Source organism: Crocodylus siamensis, unplaced genomic scaffold (assembly GCF_052110815.1).
Source record: "Crocodylus siamensis isolate JL-2025a unplaced genomic scaffold, ASM5211081v1 HiC_scaffold_642, whole genome shotgun sequence".
Lineage (NCBI taxonomy): Eukaryota > Metazoa > Chordata > Crocodylia > Crocodylidae > Crocodylus > Crocodylus siamensis.
In genome coordinates this window covers 1-9,307 of record NW_028325050.1, presented here as the reverse complement: position 1 = coordinate 9,307, position 9,307 = coordinate 1, and the positions used below count along the sequence as shown (strand labels likewise).

The window sequence follows — 9,307 nt, the reverse complement described above, 5'->3', positions numbered from 1 at the left end:
TTTGTGGTAGTGGGGGACTGCGTGCGCGCTTTCCCCCGCCTGCCTTCCTCGCGCGGTGCCAAAAGCAGCAGCAGCGGCGGTGGGTGGGGCCGGGCCGGGCCGGGCCGGGCCTAGCCGACTCCAGCTCTCTGCATGTAGCATGCAACAGGGCAGGGTAGAGCCTTCGTCGAGCGTCGTCGTCGCCGCCGCCGCCGCCGCAAAAGAGGGCAGGAGAGGGGAAAAGTACCCTGGTAGCTGGCCGGCCGGAGGCGGCTGCCACTCGCCCGCCTGCCTCCCTGCAGGCCTTTGGAGCTGCCACCAGGGGGCGGCTGGCTGGCTGGCTGGCTGGTCGGCTGGCTGGTAAGGGCAAGGACCGGGACCGACCGGGACGGGGACGGGGACGCTGGCCAAGACGGCCGTGACGATGATGATGACGAGGAGGCTGCCGTTCGCGGGGCCGCCCGCCCGCCCAGCTGTGGTGCTGGGGGGTTTCCGGTATCCTTCTGCCTGTGGCAGGGCCAGGGAGCAGGAGGACGCAGGCGAGTGGCCAGGGGAGGCCGGGCTCTGGGAGATGCAGCGTGGTGGGGACGGGGCTTGCGGCTGAGCGTGAAGGCAGGGCAGCGGAGGCCTCGGCTGTACTCGCCAGGCCCGCAGAGGGGCGCAGGGCTGGGCGGGACCCCGTGCCAGGGCCCAGCTGGGCATACTTACCTGGCAGGGGAAGCAGCGTGACCACGTAGGCGAGCTCCCCAGGGCGAGGCCTGCCCCTTGCACTCTGGGCATGCTGACCCCTGCGATTTCCCCAAATGCGGGAAACTCGACTGCATAATTTGTGGTAGTGGGGGACTGCGTGCGCGCTTTCCCCCGCCTGCCTTCCTCGCGCGGTGCCAAAAGCAGCAGCAGCGGCGGTGGGTGGGGCCGGGCCGGGCCGGGCCGGGCCTAGCCGACTCCAGCTCTCTGCATGTAGCATGCAACAGGGCAGGGTAGAGCCTTCGTCGAGCGTCGTCGTCGCCGCCGCCGCCGCCGCCGCAAAAGAGGGCAGGAGAGGGGAAAAGTACCCTGGTAGCTGGCCGGCCGGAGGCGGCTGCCACTCGCCCGCCTGCCTCCCTGCAGGCCTTTGGAGCTGCCACCAGGGGGCGGCTGGCTGGCTGGCTGGCTGGTCGGCTGGCTGGTAAGGGCAAGGACCGGGACCGACCGGGACGGGGACGGGGACGCTGGCCAAGACGGCCGTGACGATGATGATGACGAGGAGGCTGCCGTTCGCGGGGCCGCCCGCCCGCCCAGCTGTGGTGCTGGGGGGTTTCCGGTATCCTTCTGCCTGTGGCAGGGCCAGGGAGCAGGAGGACGCAGGCGAGTGGCCAGGGGAGGCCGGGCTCTGGGAGATGCAGCGTGGTGGGGACGGGGCTTGCGGCTGAGCGTGAAGGCAGGGCAGCGGAGGCCTCGGCTGTACTCGCCAGGCCCGCAGAGGGGCGCAGGGCTGGGCGGGACCCCGTGCCAGGGCCCAGCTGGGCATACTTACCTGGCAGGGGAAGCAGCGTGACCACGTAGGCGAGCTCCCCAGGGCGAGGCCTGCCCCTTGCACTCTGGGCATGCTGACCCCTGCGATTTCCCCAAATGCGGGAAACTCGACTGCATAATTTGTGGTAGTGGGGGACTGCGTGCGCGCTTTCCCCCGCCTGCCTTCCTCGCGCGGTGCCAAAAGCAGCAGCAGCGGCGGTGGGTGGGGCCGGGCCGGGCCGGGCCGGGCCGGGCCTAGCCGACTCCAGCTCTCTGCATGTAGCATGCAACAGGGCAGGGTAGAGCCTTCGTCGAGCGTCGTCGTCGCCGCCGCCGCCGCCGCCGCCGCAAAAGAGGGCAGGAGAGGGGAAAAGTACCCTGGTAGCTGGCCGGCCGGAGGCGGCTGCCACTCGCCCGCCTGCCTCCCTGCAGGCCTTTGGAGCTGCCACCAGGGGGCGGCTGGCTGGCTGGCTGGCTGGTCGGCTGGCTGGTAAGGGCAAGGACCGGGACCGACCGGGACGGGGACGGGGACGCTGGCCAAGACGGCCGTGACGATGATGATGACGAGGAGGCTGCCGTTCGCGGGGCCGCCCGCCCGCCCAGCTGTGGTGCTGGGGGGTTTCCGGTATCCTTCTGCCTGTGGCAGGGCCAGGGAGCAGGAGGACGCAGGCGAGTGGCCAGGGGAGGCCGGGCTCTGGGAGATGCAGCGTGGTGGGGACGGGGCTTGCGGCTGAGCGTGAAGGCAGGGCAGCGGAGGCCTCGGCTGTACTCGCCAGGCCCGCAGAGGGGCGCAGGGCTGGGCGGGACCCCGTGCCAGGGCCCAGCTGGGCATACTTACCTGGCAGGGGAAGCAGCGTGACCACGTAGGCGAGCTCCCCAGGGCGAGGCCTGCCCCTTGCACTCTGGGCATGCTGACCCCTGCGATTTCCCCAAATGCGGGAAACTCGACTGCATAATTTGTGGTAGTGGGGGACTGCGTGCGCGCTTTCCCCCGCCTGCCTTCCTCGCGCGGTGCCAAAAGCAGCAGCAGCGGCGGTGGGTGGGGCCGGGCCGGGCCGGGCCGGGCCTAGCCGACTCCAGCTCTCTGCATGTAGCATGCAACAGGGCAGGGTAGAGCCTTCGTCGAGCGTCGTCGTCGCCGCCGCCGCCGCCGCAAAAGAGGGCAGGAGAGGGGAAAAGTACCCTGGTAGCTGGCCGGCCGGAGGCGGCTGCCACTCGCCCGCCTGCCTCCCTGCAGGCCTTTGGAGCTGCCACCAGGGGGCGGCTGGCTGGCTGGCTGGCTGGTCGGCTGGCTGGTAAGGGCAAGGACCGGGACCGACCGGGACGGGGACGGGGACGCTGGCCAAGACGGCCGTGACGATGATGATGACGAGGAGGCTGCCGTTCGCGGGGCCGCCCGCCCGCCCAGCTGTGGTGCTGGGGGGTTTCCGGTATCCTTCTGCCTGTGGCAGGGCCAGGGAGCAGGAGGACGCAGGCGAGTGGCCAGGGGAGGCCGGGCTCTGGGAGATGCAGCGTGGTGGGGACGGGGCTTGCGGCTGAGCGTGAAGGCAGGGCAGCGGAGGCCTCGGCTGTACTCGCCAGGCCCGCAGAGGGGCGCAGGGCTGGGCGGGACCCCGTGCCAGGGCCCAGCTGGGCATACTTACCTGGCAGGGGAAGCAGCGTGACCACGTAGGCGAGCTCCCCAGGGCGAGGCCTGCCCCTTGCACTCTGGGCATGCTGACCCCTGCGATTTCCCCAAATGCGGGAAACTCGACTGCATAATTTGTGGTAGTGGGGGACTGCGTGCGCGCTTTCCCCCGCCTGCCTTCCTCGCGCGGTGCCAAAAGCAGCAGCAGCGGCGGTGGGTGGGGCCGGGCCGGGCCGGGCCGGGCCTAGCCGACTCCAGCTCTCTGCATGTAGCATGCAACAGGGCAGGGTAGAGCCTTCGTCGAGCGTCGTCGTCGCCGCCGCCGCCGCCGCAAAAGAGGGCAGGAGAGGGGAAAAGTACCCTGGTAGCTGGCCGGCCGGAGGCGGCTGCCACTCGCCCGCCTGCCTCCCTGCAGGCCTTTGGAGCTGCCACCAGGGGGCGGCTGGCTGGCTGGCTGGCTGGTCGGCTGGCTGGTAAGGGCAAGGACCGGGACCGACCGGGACGGGGACGGGGACGCTGGCCAAGACGGCCGTGACGATGATGATGACGAGGAGGCTGCCGTTCGCGGGGCCGCCCGCCCGCCCAGCTGTGGTGCTGGGGGGTTTCCGGTATCCTTCTGCCTGTGGCAGGGCCAGGGAGCAGGAGGACGCAGGCGAGTGGCCAGGGGAGGCCGGGCTCTGGGAGATGCAGCGTGGTGGGGACGGGGCTTGCGGCTGAGCGTGAAGGCAGGGCAGCGGAGGCCTCGGCTGTACTCGCCAGGCCCGCAGAGGGGCGCAGGGCTGGGCGGGACCCCGTGCCAGGGCCCAGCTGGGCATACTTACCTGGCAGGGGAAGCAGCGTGACCACGTAGGCGAGCTCCCCAGGGCGAGGCCTGCCCCTTGCACTCTGGGCATGCTGACCCCTGCGATTTCCCCAAATGCGGGAAACTCGACTGCATAATTTGTGGTAGTGGGGGACTGCGTGCGCGCTTTCCCCCGCCTGCCTTCCTCGCGCGGTGCCAAAAGCAGCAGCAGCGGCGGTGGGTGGGGCCGGGCCGGGCCGGGCCGGGCCTAGCCGACTCCAGCTCTCTGCATGTAGCATGCAACAGGGCAGGGTAGAGCCTTCGTCGAGCGTCGTCGTCGCCGCCGCCGCCGCCGCCGCCGCCGCAAAAGAGGGCAGGAGAGGGGAAAAGTACCCTGGTAGCTGGCCGGCCGGAGGCGGCTGCCACTCGCCCGCCTGCCTCCCTGCAGGCCTTTGGAGCTGCCACCAGGGGGCGGCTGGCTGGCTGGCTGGCTGGTCGGCTGGCTGGTAAGGGCAAGGACCGGGACCGACCGGGACGGGGACGGGGACGCTGGCCAAGACGGCCGTGACGATGATGATGACGAGGAGGCTGCCGTTCGCGGGGCCGCCCGCCCGCCCAGCTGTGGTGCTGGGGGGTTTCCGGTATCCTTCTGCCTGTGGCAGGGCCAGGGAGCAGGAGGACGCAGGCGAGTGGCCAGGGGAGGCCGGGCTCTGGGAGATGCAGCGTGGTGGGGACGGGGCTTGCGGCTGAGCGTGAAGGCAGGGCAGCGGAGGCCTCGGCTGTACTCGCCAGGCCCGCAGAGGGGCGCAGGGCTGGGCGGGACCCCGTGCCAGGGCCCAGCTGGGCATACTTACCTGGCAGGGGAAGCAGCGTGACCACGTAGGCGAGCTCCCCAGGGCGAGGCCTGCCCCTTGCACTCTGGGCATGCTGACCCCTGCGATTTCCCCAAATGCGGGAAACTCGACTGCATAATTTGTGGTAGTGGGGGACTGCGTGCGCGCTTTCCCCCGCCTGCCTTCCTCGCGCGGTGCCAAAAGCAGCAGCAGCGGCGGTGGGTGGGGCCGGGCCGGGCCGGGCCGGGCCTAGCCGACTCCAGCTCTCTGCATGTAGCATGCAACAGGGCAGGGTAGAGCCTTCGTCGAGCGTCGTCGTCGCCGCCGCCGCCGCCGCCGCAAAAGAGGGCAGGAGAGGGGAAAAGTACCCTGGTAGCTGGCCGGCCGGAGGCGGCTGCCACTCGCCCGCCTGCCTCCCTGCAGGCCTTTGGAGCTGCCACCAGGGGGCGGCTGGCTGGCTGGCTGGCTGGTCGGCTGGCTGGTAAGGGCAAGGACCGGGACCGACCGGGACGGGGACGGGGACGCTGGCCAAGACGGCCGTGACGATGATGATGACGAGGAGGCTGCCGTTCGCGGGGCCGCCCGCCCGCCCAGCTGTGGTGCTGGGGGGTTTCCGGTATCCTTCTGCCTGTGGCAGGGCCAGGGAGCAGGAGGACGCAGGCGAGTGGCCAGGGGAGGCCGGGCTCTGGGAGATGCAGCGTGGTGGGGACGGGGCTTGCGGCTGAGCGTGAAGGCAGGGCAGCGGAGGCCTCGGCTGTACTCGCCAGGCCCGCAGAGGGGCGCAGGGCTGGGCGGGACCCCGTGCCAGGGCCCAGCTGGGCATACTTACCTGGCAGGGGAAGCAGCGTGACCACGTAGGCGAGCTCCCCAGGGCGAGGCCTGCCCCTTGCACTCTGGGCATGCTGACCCCTGCGATTTCCCCAAATGCGGGAAACTCGACTGCATAATTTGTGGTAGTGGGGGACTGCGTGCGCGCTTTCCCCCGCCTGCCTTCCTCGCGCGGTGCCAAAAGCAGCAGCAGCGGCGGTGGGTGGGGCCGGGCCGGGCCGGGCCTAGCCGACTCCAGCTCTCTGCATGTAGCATGCAACAGGGCAGGGTAGAGCCTTCGTCGAGCGTCGTCGTCGCCGCCGCCGCCGCCGCCGCCGCAAAAGAGGGCAGGAGAGGGGAAAAGTACCCTGGTAGCTGGCCGGCCGGAGGCGGCTGCCACTCGCCCGCCTGCCTCCCTGCAGGCCTTTGGAGCTGCCACCAGGGGGCGGCTGGCTGGCTGGCTGGCTGGTCGGCTGGCTGGTAAGGGCAAGGACCGGGACCGACCGGGACGGGGACGGGGACGCTGGCCAAGACGGCCGTGACGATGATGATGACGAGGAGGCTGCCGTTCGCGGGGCCGCCCGCCCGCCCAGCTGTGGTGCTGGGGGGTTTCCGGTATCCTTCTGCCTGTGGCAGGGCCAGGGAGCAGGAGGACGCAGGCGAGTGGCCAGGGGAGGCCGGGCTCTGGGAGATGCAGCGTGGTGGGGACGGGGCTTGCGGCTGAGCGTGAAGGCAGGGCAGCGGAGGCCTCGGCTGTACTCGCCAGGCCCGCAGAGGGGCGCAGGGCTGGGCGGGACCCCGTGCCAGGGCCCAGCTGGGCATACTTACCTGGCAGGGGAAGCAGCGTGACCACGTAGGCGAGCTCCCCAGGGCGAGGCCTGCCCCTTGCACTCTGGGCATGCTGACCCCTGCGATTTCCCCAAATGCGGGAAACTCGACTGCATAATTTGTGGTAGTGGGGGACTGCGTGCGCGCTTTCCCCCGCCTGCCTTCCTCGCGCGGTGCCAAAAGCAGCAGCAGCGGCGGTGGGTGGGGCCGGGCCGGGCCGGGCCGGGCCTAGCCGACTCCAGCTCTCTGCATGTAGCATGCAACAGGGCAGGGTAGAGCCTTCGTCGAGCGTCGTCGTCGCCGCCGCCGCCGCAAAAGAGGGCAGGAGAGGGGAAAAGTACCCTGGTAGCTGGCCGGCCGGAGGCGGCTGCCACTCGCCCGCCTGCCTCCCTGCAGGCCTTTGGAGCTGCCACCAGGGGGCGGCTGGCTGGCTGGCTGGCTGGTCGGCTGGCTGGTAAGGGCAAGGACCGGGACCGACCGGGACGGGGACGGGGACGCTGGCCAAGACGGCCGTGACGATGATGATGACGAGGAGGCTGCCGTTCGCGGGGCCGCCCGCCCGCCCAGCTGTGGTGCTGGGGGGTTTCCGGTATCCTTCTGCCTGTGGCAGGGCCAGGGAGCAGGAGGACGCAGGCGAGTGGCCAGGGGAGGCCGGGCTCTGGGAGATGCAGCGTGGTGGGGACGGGGCTTGCGGCTGAGCGTGAAGGCAGGGCAGCGGAGGCCTCGGCTGTACTCGCCAGGCCCGCAGAGGGGCGCAGGGCTGGGCGGGACCCCGTGCCAGGGCCCAGCTGGGCATACTTACCTGGCAGGGGAAGCAGCGTGACCACGTAGGCGAGCTCCCCAGGGCGAGGCCTGCCCCTTGCACTCTGGGCATGCTGACCCCTGCGATTTCCCCAAATGCGGGAAACTCGACTGCATAATTTGTGGTAGTGGGGGACTGCGTGCGCGCTTTCCCCCGCCTGCCTTCCTCGCGCGGTGCCAAAAGCAGCAGCAGCGGCGGTGGGTGGGGCCGGGCCGGGCCGGGCCGGGCCTAGCCGACTCCAGCTCTCTGCATGTAGCATGCAACAGGGCAGGGTAGAGCCTTCGTCGAGCGTCGTCGTCGCCGCCGCCGCCGCCGCCGCCGCAAAAGAGGGCAGGAGAGGGGAAAAGTACCCTGGTAGCTGGCCGGCCGGAGGCGGCTGCCACTCGCCCGCCTGCCTCCCTGCAGGCCTTTGGAGCTGCCACCAGGGGGCGGCTGGCTGGCTGGCTGGCTGGTCGGCTGGCTGGTAAGGGCAAGGACCGGGACCGACCGGGACGGGGACGGGGACGCTGGCCAAGACGGCCGTGACGATGATGATGACGAGGAGGCTGCCGTTCGCGGGGCCGCCCGCCCGCCCAGCTGTGGTGCTGGGGGGTTTCCGGTATCCTTCTGCCTGTGGCAGGGCCAGGGAGCAGGAGGACGCAGGCGAGTGGCCAGGGGAGGCCGGGCTCTGGGAGATGCAGCGTGGTGGGGACGGGGCTTGCGGCTGAGCGTGAAGGCAGGGCAGCGGAGGCCTCGGCTGTACTCGCCAGGCCCGCAGAGGGGCGCAGGGCTGGGCGGGACCCCGTGCCAGGGCCCAGCTGGGCATACTTACCTGGCAGGGGAAGCAGCGTGACCACGTAGGCGAGCTCCCCAGGGCGAGGCCTGCCCCTTGCACTCTGGGCATGCTGACCCCTGCGATTTCCCCAAATGCGGGAAACTCGACTGCATAATTTGTGGTAGTGGGGGACTGCGTGCGCGCTTTCCCCCGCCTGCCTTCCTCGCGCGGTGCCAAAAGCAGCAGCAGCGGCGGTGGGTGGGGCCGGGCCGGGCCGGGCCGGGCCTAGCCGACTCCAGCTCTCTGCATGTAGCATGCAACAGGGCAGGGTAGAGCCTTCGTCGAGCGTCGTCGTCGCCGCCGCCGCCGCCGCAAAAGAGGGCAGGAGAGGGGAAAAGTACCCTGGTAGCTGGCCGGCCGGAGGCGGCTGCCACTCGCCCGCCTGCCTCCCTGCAGGCCTTTGGAGCTGCCACCAGGGGGCGGCTGGCTGGCTGGCTGGCTGGTCGGCTGGCTGGTAAGGGCAAGGACCGGGACCGACCGGGACGGGGACGGGGACGCTGGCCAAGACGGCCGTGACGATGATGATGACGAGGAGGCTGCCGTTCGCGGGGCCGCCCGCCCGCCCAGCTGTGGTGCTGGGGGGTTTCCGGTATCCTTCTGCCTGTGGCAGGGCCAGGGAGCAGGAGGACGCAGGCGAGTGGCCAGGGGAGGCCGGGCTCTGGGAGATGCAGCGTGGTGGGGACGGGGCTTGCGGCTGAGCGTGAAGGCAGGGCAGCGGAGGCCTCGGCTGTACTCGCCAGGCCCGCAGAGGGGCGCAGGGCTGGGCGGGACCCCGTGCCAGGGCCCAGCTGGGCATACTTACCTGGCAGGGGAAGCAGCGTGACCACGTAGGCGAGCTCCCCGATGGAGGTAGTGGAGCAGGACGGAGAGGTTCGGTTGCTGGAGGAGGCGGCGCGGAAGCAAGCCTTGATTCTTGAAGAGTATGGATCGGCAAGTGTTTCGTCTAAGATGCTGTTGGCTTCGACAATGAAGAGCATTTCCGGTGAGCTTTCTGGCGGCATGGCGGAGGAGGTGGTTGGGGACTGGTCCACGGTGGGCCGCGGAGGCAAGGTGGTGTCTTCGGAGAGGAAGAGTGGGAATGTTGCTGGGCAAGAAGGTTCTAGAGAGGGGGCGGTCCCGCTGCCGGAAGGGAGGCGGAGCTCTGCAGAGAGCAGTAAAGCTGCCCGGAAGGGCCCGGAACCTTCCTATCGTTTGTGGGAAGAAGGAGACCCCCGAAGAACGCTGAAGCTGCGGGTCAAGGCCACTTTGACTCCAGAAGGGGTCAAAGGGAAAACAACTATGTTGAGAGCAGACTTTATGTCCAGGGTGCTTTTCGAAGAGTTGCATGTGAGCCCGAAAGATT

General features: G+C 70.2%; 10 non-coding genes across 10 annotated transcripts; all 10 read left to right on the top strand.

Annotated features, from left to right (window-relative positions):
- The first annotated feature begins 679 nt into the window (after nucleotides 1-679).
- Nucleotides 680-843, top strand: LOC149851638 (U1 spliceosomal RNA). Its single transcript, XR_016439623.1, has one exon. It is a non-coding gene; the product is annotated as a U1 spliceosomal RNA (small nuclear RNA).
- A 644-nt stretch (nucleotides 844-1,487) lies between these two features.
- Nucleotides 1,488-1,651, top strand: LOC149851637 (U1 spliceosomal RNA). Its single transcript, XR_016439622.1, has one exon. It is a non-coding gene; the product is annotated as a U1 spliceosomal RNA (small nuclear RNA).
- Nucleotides 1,652-2,303: 652 nt separating this feature from the next.
- Nucleotides 2,304-2,467, top strand: LOC149851636 (U1 spliceosomal RNA). The gene has a single exon (XR_016439621.1). It is a non-coding gene; the product is annotated as a U1 spliceosomal RNA (small nuclear RNA).
- Nucleotides 2,468-3,108: 641 nt separating this feature from the next.
- LOC149851635 (U1 spliceosomal RNA) lies at nucleotides 3,109-3,272 on the top strand. Its single transcript, XR_016439620.1, has one exon. It is a non-coding gene; the product is annotated as a U1 spliceosomal RNA (small nuclear RNA).
- Nucleotides 3,273-3,913: 641 nt separating this feature from the next.
- Nucleotides 3,914-4,077, top strand: LOC149851634 (U1 spliceosomal RNA). The gene has a single exon (XR_016439619.1). It is a non-coding gene; the product is annotated as a U1 spliceosomal RNA (small nuclear RNA).
- A 650-nt stretch (nucleotides 4,078-4,727) lies between these two features.
- On the top strand, nucleotides 4,728-4,891 carry LOC149851633 (U1 spliceosomal RNA). Its single transcript, XR_016439627.1, has one exon. It is a non-coding gene; the product is annotated as a U1 spliceosomal RNA (small nuclear RNA).
- A 644-nt stretch (nucleotides 4,892-5,535) lies between these two features.
- Nucleotides 5,536-5,699, top strand: LOC149851632 (U1 spliceosomal RNA). The gene has a single exon (XR_016439626.1). It is a non-coding gene; the product is annotated as a U1 spliceosomal RNA (small nuclear RNA).
- Nucleotides 5,700-6,341: 642 nt separating this feature from the next.
- On the top strand, nucleotides 6,342-6,505 carry LOC149851631 (U1 spliceosomal RNA). The gene has a single exon (XR_016439625.1). It is a non-coding gene; the product is annotated as a U1 spliceosomal RNA (small nuclear RNA).
- Nucleotides 6,506-7,143: 638 nt separating this feature from the next.
- On the top strand, nucleotides 7,144-7,307 carry LOC149851630 (U1 spliceosomal RNA). The gene has a single exon (XR_016439624.1). It is a non-coding gene; the product is annotated as a U1 spliceosomal RNA (small nuclear RNA).
- Nucleotides 7,308-7,954: 647 nt separating this feature from the next.
- LOC149851629 (U1 spliceosomal RNA) lies at nucleotides 7,955-8,118 on the top strand. Its single transcript, XR_016439618.1, has one exon. It is a non-coding gene; the product is annotated as a U1 spliceosomal RNA (small nuclear RNA).
- Nucleotides 8,119-9,307: the final 1,189 nt, after the last annotated feature.